This window comes from Ischnura elegans, chromosome 12, assembly GCF_921293095.1.
Source record: "Ischnura elegans chromosome 12, ioIscEleg1.1, whole genome shotgun sequence".
In the NCBI taxonomy this organism is placed as follows: domain Eukaryota; kingdom Metazoa; phylum Arthropoda; class Insecta; order Odonata; family Coenagrionidae; genus Ischnura; species Ischnura elegans.
The window spans coordinates 32,167,209-32,178,501 of NC_060257.1; the positions used below are offsets into that span (position 1 = coordinate 32,167,209).

General features: G+C 35.8%; 1 long non-coding RNA gene across 1 annotated transcript; it reads right to left on the bottom strand.

Moving 5' to 3' along the window:
• Window positions 1-5,080: 5,080 nt before the first annotated feature.
• On the bottom strand, window positions 5,081-9,486 carry LOC124169338. The gene is made up of 4 exons (XR_006867096.1): window positions 8,872-9,486; window positions 8,604-8,785; window positions 6,779-6,903; window positions 5,081-6,682 (listed from the first exon to the last, which is right to left on the bottom strand). It is a non-coding gene; the product is annotated as an uncharacterized LOC124169338 (long non-coding RNA).
• Between the last annotated feature and the right edge of the window lie 1,807 nt (window positions 9,487-11,293).

Consider the following 11,293-nt stretch of genomic DNA (forward strand, 5'->3'; position numbering starts at 1 on the left):
GCCGCGGGTAGTAATGGAAAATTCGATTTCTATTGAAACCGATTTTGATTAAAATCGATTTTGATAAAAGTAAATTACGATAACATTCGGAAATCGAGTTTTGAATACCAAAGATCGAAAAAAATGAGATCGATCCTTGATCTTGTCACCTCTTTCTAAATAATTTAAACATCAGTAAAGAAAGAATGCCATTAACCATCATATTTTTATTATTAATCTTTTCATTCCCCATTTTAATCTAATTCAATTTCAATTAAAATCGCTTTTGATTAATATCGATTTATATTAAAATCGAAAATCGTGTTTTAAATTACATTTATCGAATAAACAGAGATCGATCCTTGACTTTGTCACCTCTTTCTAAAGTAATTATACAACAGAAAAAAGAGCCCCATTGGCCATTTTATTTTTATTAACCATTTCAATGCTCATTATAACATATATATATTTTGCAGTCATTAGACATTTGTTGAAATAGACCATTCTAAGTGAGCATGACGAGTCTTTATAGAGACTGTAGTGATGGAAAAATTGAGTTCGATATGATAGATTGAGTTCGTAGTTAAAATCGAAAATCAATTTCTAAATGCCATAGATCGAGGAAATCATCATCTATCCTCGATCTCCCAGTTTCGATCAAAATTCGACATTTCGTTTGATCACAAAATCAGCCGAGTCACTATTGTCTTAAGATCACAAAAAAGCAACGCAATCAGTTGATCTGGATAAAAAAATTAGTGAAGCCGAATGATTCCAAGCATTAATGTGCGTGCATTTGTAAATGCTGATGGCAGATGTAAATAACGGTAAAATATCGGTTTGATGGAACTCATGCACAACTAAATGGTTCTCAAAATTTCAATTTTATAAAAGAATGTAACCGGGATTAGATTTGATTCACTGAATATTAATGGAAAAATAGATTTCGACGAAATCAAAATTCTAGTTTTAAATCCAAAGATCGAATAAATCAAGATGGACTCTTGATCATCAAGTTTCGATAATAACTCGAGTTTTGACTTCGATCGTGACCATTTTGTTTGATCTCAAAGTAGTAACGTCACCAGGGGAGGCTTTTATTTTTTATTCAAAGTACTAAATTCAAATGTAACATTAATGGCTTCAATGATTTGGCCACATTCAAGTGAATAAGCTTGTGAGGTAAAAACACAGGAAAATTAGTTCTACATATTACGCTTCCCTTGCAATAGGTAAAATACCTAAATTAAAATGAAGGGTGTAAGCACGAATGGCATTTGCAGCATTTAAATACCAGCGTGACATAACAGCATTTAGCGATGTAGAAATTTTCTTATTGTTACATACACGGGCGTACCCAGTGAGAGGCAGGGGGGGCAGATCCCCCCCCCTAGAAGCAAAAATCGCAAAAGTCTTTAAGAACCCCCCCCCCCCCCTAGAAGCAAAAATCGCAAAAGTCTTTAAGAAAAATCAGTACTGAATTGAAACGAAAGTATTCCACAAATTTTCTTTAAACCCAAGAAAAATGATCTATATTAGTATAAGATATGTAACTAAAATAAAACTATTTTTTCAAGGAAACAATATCATAAATCCCATGGCTTACCCTCCCCTAGACCATGGCTTGCCCCCCCCCCCCCTCTAGTTATGATCCTGGGTACGCCACTATTTACTTATACCCTAATGTAATGTGTTTAATACGCGCCCCTCGAGACACATATTAAGAAGAGATAGACAGGTAAAGGGGTAGAAGGCGACATTCAAAACCCAAATCATTCGCCATTGAATACCTATAAGGCGACTAACAATAAGTTAATTTCATAGTTTTTCAACTGCTGTTGTGCAATTTTTTTCATTTTTCTCTCGATATTTTACAAAATACACGTAGAAAAATCAGAGCTATCAATTCAACAAACTCCCGCCGATATTTTCTGTTGGAATTGAAGAACTAATGATTATAATGTTACCTACAAGTTACAAAGCCATCGAGAAAGGGATGCGATGTGATTTACCCTAGAGATTATTGACCTATAACGAGCCCATGACTTAAAGAAATGTACGACAAAAGGTATCATCTAAGAAACTTGTTCATGTGATGGGTGAGATGAAAGGATCTGATTGGCTCGGAATGCCGCGTTCGCATGCCGACCTTCCATTGTTTGCTTTCGACCGCAGGGCGCTAACTTTCACCCTCGTCTGGACGCCGCGGAGAGGTCTCCGCACGGTTTAAATTGTCACGGTCAAGAGCTGTCAGTGGTTCGCGTGCAACTCTACGAAACAATGACCCATCGTGACTCGTACGTGCTGAGGCAAGACACATTGCAAGGCGCAAGTAACTTTCCGAACTCCATTCCACGGCTACAATGACGACAACCAGCGCATAGGACTTTGGCTGAAGCAGTTGCACCGCTTAAGGCCGCTATATCGTACATGGTGAATGATCATGCGAATAAAATCATTCGCCGTGTATAACGGAAATATTCGTGAATGAACAGTCGTACGCATGATCATTCGGTGAACATTAGAATATGTTCTATTCTGCTCGTATGATCCTGTGAATGATCACGTGATCATTCAGCATGATCATTCGCATGATCATTCATCGTGTTTAGTACCCTTTAGACCCTATTCGGCATTTGCCTCTAAGTATCTAAAATTCGAAATTTTTGCCTTTTTATATTTCTCTGAAGAAAAGTTTTCCCTATTTTACATATAGTCAGTAGTCTATGCTTTGGAGAGATTTTATGTTCTAACATAAATAAAAATACAATAGGCAATAACCACCAATTGTAAATGTTAACCAAAACACAGAAGAACCCTTGCACTTTGAAAATTAGGAATTATTTACCCACCATCCTTTTTATTAATTTTTGTGTTGTCCATACTATTGATACCTCCCCTTCAGGGGCGCAGCCAGGAATTAAGGCTGGAGGGGGTTTAGGTGCACTAATACCGGTGTGTGTGGTGGTATGGTATACCCACCAGGATAAGCGATAGGTGCGAGATTATTAAATAGGGTAGTTTCCTTCATCAAAGAAAACGAAAGGCATTGATTGCGATTCGTTACCCACCATTAGTGTATTCATAATACACAAATTATTTGGTTTTTGAAATACCGGTTTAGACGAATGGCAAGGGTAAAATTTTATCCTCATTTGAAAAAGGCCAGATTGGCGCCCATGCGATTCCACTCCGCATGACGTCACAGGGACCTAGTTTCTACACGAGAGGATAGGAGTTATACATCGTTTGAGGTTACTAATGCATGCATGAGGCACAGAGCTCAGGGAAACATGTCTTAATAATCACTTATTAAAACTGGCTAAGTTCGGAAAGTTTTCTTCGTTTGATAAGGTATTAATAAACCTTTTTTAAGCCAAGCGCTACCATCCAGCAAGGTACTCAGCTATCCGCTAGCATCCTGCGACGTATCAGCGCTAAGCCTCGCCTCAAGGTCACCTCACCGGGCGGGAGGGGGAACCAGAAATACGACGTACGGAGATATTTCCCGGCATTCATACTTAAGGTAGTTTGAGCGAAAAATCAATCATCATAGAATTCTATGATTTTTATCTCATTGTAAAGAAAAAGTCTTGATCTTTCCAGTGATATCATAATATACACCCCTTACCGGGCTAAATTCAGAGATATTTGTGAGCAAAGAGAAGCTGATTTACATGGCATAGATAGGAGCCATGCGCTTTGGCGACAGTATTTATTTAAAAAGAATTATTTCCCGTTCATAGAAATCGACGAAAAACTAACTGAGTGTAGTAAACTTCATTTATGAATTTTTGGTTGCATTAAAATTATAGGTCACCGGTAGTATAATTAAAATATAAAAGAAAAACTTTTCGTCGAAAAGGCATTTCCTGCAGACGACCGGATGCCGGAAGATTCGGCTTGGCAACGCTGCTTTAGAATTAAACGTAAACAAACATGATCGCATACAAGGAATAATTGGAAAAGGAATAACTGGATATAATTGATTGCGTAAGAGTTTAGTGTACTGACTTTCCATATTGTCGCAGTAAATTCCAAGTACAAAAATTACTTCGTGGTGGACATTGGGAAGTGAAATATGAGACTCGCGATTCCTGATACTATTTGGGTTTCTGTAAACTTCGAATGAAGAGATTTCTTATGTGTACGTAAATATTATTTGGCATGCTTTGGGAGGAAAGATATTACCGATTTTACGCATACTAAAGGTGTCTGCGTATTTACTTTCACAAGTACGATTCTCCATCCGCATTAATGAACTTGCTATTTGTGATGAAATCGAGTGGCTCAAACCATCTTTTAGGTATGAGCCGTGCGTGAAACCTATTGAACAACGTTAACAGGTAGTTATTGACAAGTACTTTTCATATTTAAGTCAACGCAGTCCGAACCTTACATAAACGAAAGGACAGGATTCATGGCGAGATATTATGAGTGTAGTCATGCGTTTACACTTAAGTCAAACAACACATTTCGTTTATGGTAAAATTCTGTTGAATCATCTCCCTTTTGGAAATCAGAATTCATCCCACAATGCATAAAACCTACTAAATCTTGTTGCCTTAACCGAATTTGAGGAAACCTATCGAAAAAATGAATGTATAACCAGCCCTCCGAATATATTAACATTGGTCGACATCGATTTTAAATTACCTATGAATGCAGAGCTGACTACTAACCACGAAGCAATCAAACGAATCTAATCTTTAGATAGAACGTTACCGAAATATAAATTAATCTTCCAATAACAGTCATATTGAGTCTCAAAGGAAGTGCATCTTGCCATTTCCTTACAACAATCCCTTAGGAACAAGAAATTCACACCAAATGGACTTCTGCTTACATCATTACAGAGATACTAAAAGCTAAAAAATCACAATATTGTGCTTCAACCACTAAAATATCCATAACACTATTCTAAATGAAGCTTGCCATTCATCTTGATGCCTACTGCAATACCCCTTACCTTTAGTTAAACTGGATACAATTTCAGTATTCTGCTTTTCATCTCAAGGCCCTATTCTGGAAATATATGCACATAGTTACCAACTTAGGGTTTGTAGGAAGAAATCAGACAAAAAATGATATATTACTACACTTCTGGTATACATATTTATTATTAATACATAACAAAAATTACAAAATATTTTCAGAAAAGCACTCTACAATGTTACATATATGTAGCAATACACATTTCAGTTTCACTGAGTGTTGGCTAAGAACATAAAAAGGAGAGCCAGGGCTCCCAAGAGACATTAAATTGGCTACTATATACTTTGTTTGTTTGTATATGAGGTATTTCTCTGCTGTCTTATCACTCTAACTTGCTTGTGATAATATTCCCTCATATTTCCAATGTAGTAGTGGGATTTTTTCCTTCAAATCAAGTGTTAAAAAAAATACACTTCAGGCATTCACAGTAAATTTTGAAGAAATGGGCAGAGGCTAGTCTTTAAAAGAAACATTTCTTTGTTAGCATCCAACACTGCATATGCCATGTGCCCCACTCTAGCAGAATAGAAGAAAAAATGAAGGCTACAGTAAGGAGGCAAGTTACAGTCCCTGTGAAGCAACTTAGGTTGTTCCCGAAGTCATTGTAAGAGCAAAAGATATAATACGAAAGGGGATATGTTACCAATGTTAGCTATGTAAGCTGATCTTGATTGTGCTTAACTTCAGGAGCCAATAGCATTGAACATGGAGACCACCAGATTTGCCTTAACCTTATTTCTACATAATATGGAGAAGCTGGTGGACATTTTCAGGTTAATTTTATATATAAAGATATTTATATACATAGAGTGGAACACAATGTCTTTCAGTAATTAGATGGCAATTAGTTAAACAGTACTTTAAAATAACTTTCACCGATGCAAATAATAATAAAATCCTTGCTACCCTTTTAACAACAATCCCTTGGGAGGGACAGCATAATTTTCTTGCCAATCAAGGTGTGCAAAGAAATTGATCAGCCCTATCGACAAAATCCCACTAACAATTCAGGAGGGAGTTTCTAAAGAGTCATTCTCACTCAAAGGCGTTGACGCATTAACCAGTATACAAGATAATCACCCAAAAGAAAACATGGAAAAATTGCCCAATATTATGTCACGCAAACCTTTAGACCCTTGCAGCAAACCTGAAGATACTAGTTAAAATACTCAGGAGACACCTGTTACCACAAGCCAGAGGACGTGGGGAGAATCTTAAAGAAGCTAAAAAATCTCTAATAGACTTTACAGTATGACCATTGCTACTATGTACATTTAAACCATGCTATACATAAGGCATAAGATAATTTATCAGTCTTACTCTTTTTAATTTTCTCTTTTTATTTATCATCTTATTTATTTATCATACTCTTTAAGTTTTCTCAACTCCTCAAAATATTTACTAATAGCCTCAATAGACTTGTGAAACTCTATTCTCCTTTGGATGGTAACATGGGGCTTACCATTGATACTCTCTCCCATGTGTACTTAATCTTATTCCCTCAGTTCCACATATACTGAGTATTTCCACCAGCTTCTCCATATTAATGCCAGCTGTAGCCATTTGGGAAATCATTAAGCTTGAAATAACACTCCACAGGGTTTGTAACATTCCCACCTTCTGTGTCTTCTACACATTGCACAGATAGTCCTGCATACATCATACGCAAGTAATTTTTTGGAGTGGTAATCAATGACAGACCCATGCCCTGTGAATGTAAAAAGAAAGACATTTTAACTGTTAACATAATAAAGAGGAACAATTTATGCATAATTTATTTCCCAGAAAATATGATGGAATTTACCAGATTTACTGTCGTATGATTACCCATTGCCTTTCTTCTGCCATCCATAATCATAAGAGGCAATGATATCTACCTCAGCTCCATCATTGCACTGCATAGGAGACTCTTCACTGGGAGTCATGCCACTGAAATAAATTATGCATACTGAATGAGGGGCCACATATTAATTAGCCAATGCACTGCACTTAGATTTCTGTGACTGGGTGGAATTAAAACTAAGGAATAGAAATAGTATGATAACATTGGAGGTAATCTACCCCTTAACTTATGATGTTCTTGATTCAACATTAGGGAGGACATTGTATATGTGTCAGACACTTATACCCTATCATTGGTTAATGTGACACAAATACATTTTGCCACTTTGGAACTCATTAGCCTAACTAGAACATTAATCAGTATGTATAATGAAGTATTACTAAAATTATAAATTGCAATATTTCCACTGAGTTTTATTATGACAAAACGCGTTTCATTGCTACAAACAACATTATCAATTGTTGTTGTCATAATAAGACTCAGTGGAAATATTGCAATGTCTTTTTAATTGTACTAATATTAAAGACCACCATATTGTGCCCAACATCATACCAGATATAGTGAAGTAGGTTGTAATTATGATAAATGTAGGAAAGCAACCACAATCAGGACAGAACCATCAAGAACAACAGGGAGATGATGTCGATGGATAGGAACATTTTCCTGCAATATTATTTCCACTAGTAAAATATGATTATATGCAATTCTTTTGGAAAGATAAGTTCAATGTGATCATTAGCATTCACTTAATGCAACATTAGGAATTTGAAATGAATAAGGGTATGCAATTAGTATGTACAGCCTTGACTTTAAAAAATTAACGACAGAGAAAACATTTCTTCACATTGCATAAAAAAACAGGTTGTGAGAGAAGGATGAACATCATAAGTGGAAAGGGTATGGCCACGGAAACAAAGCTGATTGAATTATAACTAATACTCCTCTTCTGGCAAGCACATGCAAATAGCTGTTAGAGGAGACAGGTAATCCCTTTAAGAAATCAAGAAAAAGTTTTTGATCCACGAAAAATATTGAAAGTCTTAGATAAATAAGTAGCATGTAAAATTATGACATAGAGTAATAGTTGCAACACTGAGCACACCAGTAAAAGGGCTGTGCTGAGTACTTTACCTCTTTAAGAAACAATGACTAAGGAATAATAATCAAGGAGAAATTAGATTGTCTTCAATTGCTGAATAAATACTTAAGATATGGATACTATAGTTGAAAATATATGTTAGATAGACTTCTAATCCTATGACCTGATAACAGATCACCATAATTAATCAACTTATAATCCACATTAACACAATCCAGCAATTATTGATTTTCTATGTTAAAAACAGCAAATCTGTGGTAATTCTCTGGTTCTAAATATCAAACACTTTATATAGCTCACATCACCAAATTCCAGTCAACAGTCACTTAATCGATAATGATTTCATCCAAAGGAACCAATAACAAATTACATTGAAGGACAATAAAAAATTAAATGAAACTAATTTAAAATTACACTTGAACAAAGTAATCATCAAAAAAATTAAAGCCTCTGCATTTCCTAAATTTTAGTTTATATATTGGACCTACTACTGGTAATGTTCTTGGAATGCAATGTACATGGAAATAAAAAGCACACCGACTGAATATTTCCAAGAGATATGAAAGAACGTAATGCAACCACAAGGCACATTTAAAAAAAAAGAATTAACTTTCACATTGGGTTTCGGGGGACCAATAACGCTACTACTTATAGTCTCATTTTTTAAACTGATGCGGTGAAACTTACGGTGTTAAGGCCAAAGTGAGAAGCTTCTCCACCTCCACAGCTTCCGTACTCGATTGCATCTTCAACCTTTGACCCCACAGATCGCTCCTACCTTTTCCAAGTGGAATTGGCGACAGACGGAATAATTAGGGTTGCCAAAACCCGATTCATTTGCTCATTCCCAACACATGACAGGACGCACACTATAAATGAAATAAAAAAATTATTTTCAGCTAATAACATATTTCCATTCTTATATTCGCAATGAGTTATTTACTAGAGCACTTACCTATATTCACTGAACGTTCGAGAAGAACTCTTCTGTCCCTTCGTAAATTCCTTCTTCCGCACAAACCGCCCCGCTTTACTAGTGGATGACTTCATCGTTAAAGCAGAGAAGGCTGAAAAACTGGCATATTTCACTAAAAAGTTAGAGAAATACTCGACTTTCTAAAGTATATTTCAACACCGAAATCTCTGCACTCCTGTAACGCTTCAAGCCATTCACTTGTTTCTCTGAATTTCTAGTTGCTAGTTGAGAGTCGCACCAACCTAAGAAATTTGACGTTGTTGCCAAGTCGAACGTCTCTTTGACATATGTCATTTCTAGCGATACAATGCTTTAAAATAGCTTTCTAATATAAGTAACCCTTAAATTTTTATGTTTGAACATTTCAGATGCCAGGATATCGTACTCCAAGTCGGGATTAAGTCCATACTATATTAAGGAAACTTAGTATTATATTACTAAAAGTACCGTTGGTACCTTTGGTAATAAGTCAAGATAGAGTTTAAAATACGTATATTTTGTTCATTACCGAGAAAAATAAGCAACTGATGCAAATATTTACCCGACAAAAAATTATAAAATTGTATCGAAAACCTTAAAAACTCTTGATACTTGTAAAGTTTGAGAAGATACAGTCGCTGTTGTGACTACGGATCTATCTCGCTCAAACTACCTTAAGCGTCGCGTTTTCGCGCGCTTGGAAATTTTCACTTTTCATTTAATCGCGAAAAATAGATGTTGTCATTTAAAAATCTAAAAGCGTGAAATACGTACTCCAGGAGAAATAATCTTTCCATAATAAATAGTTCCAAATGGTGAGTTTTACGGCTTTCTGAGGTATATTTTCTTAATCCTTACGCTATTCTACTAGTAATATCAATCTAATTAAGTAAAATGGATTAAAATTAAATATTTCTCTGAGCTCTGGGGGGGGGGGGTTTAACCCCCAAATCCCCCCCCCTCGCTGCGCCACTGCTCCCCTTAATTGGGACACCTTTTTTTCTAATGCCTGTACTATGTTTAAACTAAAATACTCTAAATTGCGACCCTGTAGTAAGTCTATTATTTACATTTAACAGTATCAAAGCTTATTTGCATTAAATACATGAACATATTAATAAAAAATCTAATCTATCAACACATACCGCGGACATCTTTCAACAATTATTCCTATCGAAAAATTATACATTTTTTCATCAATATTTTTTCCGATGTATTTTTTCATGGAATGGAGAAAGTCGAAAATAAAGAGGAACGACGAAGTTCTGGACATGGTGGGTGAGAAGAGGTATCCTCTAGATGAGATACGGATAGGACAAAAGGTATGGATGGAGCGAGTATTTAGCGGGGAGGGGATACTGAAAACGGTGTTGGAGGGTAGAATTTTGGGTAAACGAGAGGGAGAGGAAGGAAGAGAATAGAATATTTAGACAAAATGAAAGGGAGTTGGCCTTATTGTGAAATTACGACGGAAGTTCATGATGAAAGGGGAGGCTGCCGGAATGCTTCTCAAGTACTTCATGGAAACCCACCTTAATTTGTAGAATACATTAATTATATTTATAATATTTTATGTTGAGATTCAGGTTCGCATTGAAAATGGTCGAATGGTGAATTGCTGACGGTAAATTCAGATAAATCATTTCAGGATTGTTTTTTTTTTAACCCAGGGTCGGTTTGGCAAAAATAGCAATCCGTTAAACGGTAAGTGGGTTCAACTCAAACCATTGGTACTCCGAAATTTGGGGAACAATTTCCCCAGTTTAGCCACTCAAAAAGACTTCTATGACCTATGAGGAAACCTACCTTAATTTGTAGAATGCTTTAATTATATTTATAATATTTTATGTTGAGATTCAGGTTCGTATTGAAAATGGTCTAGTTGTTATAGGCTCAACAATGGAAGGTTTTCTGAAGGTGTGACATGAAGGTTTAATACATATTAAAATAGTTCTTGGAGTGTAGGTCCAAGAACTATTTTAATATGTATTAAACGAGGTCAAGATAAGAAAAAAAATAATTTGAAGGTTTAATTTTAACCCAAGTAATACTTCTGGAAAATGAAAACACCTGTATGGCCGATAGAACGAGTTTTTTTAATGTGAATTATAATGAAAGAATAAGCTTATATTCTTTGTATTTCCCTATTAGCGTTTTCAATCGGTGGTGGCGAGGTAAATTCCTCGCCTGGCAGTCTAAGTGGGGGGTTGCGGGTTCGAGTCCCGCCTCGGTAAGTTACCCATATATCGGCCATAAATTTTCGTGTTCGTCTAATCGTTATCTTACCGCAAAACCATAATTTAAAGACCATAATAGTGCTGCTTACTGTGATATGGATATAAATATAAAAAATATCCTTCATCAGAGACAGCAGAATGTGGGAGCCGCGTATATAACTCGATATCTCATGAATTAACGGCAA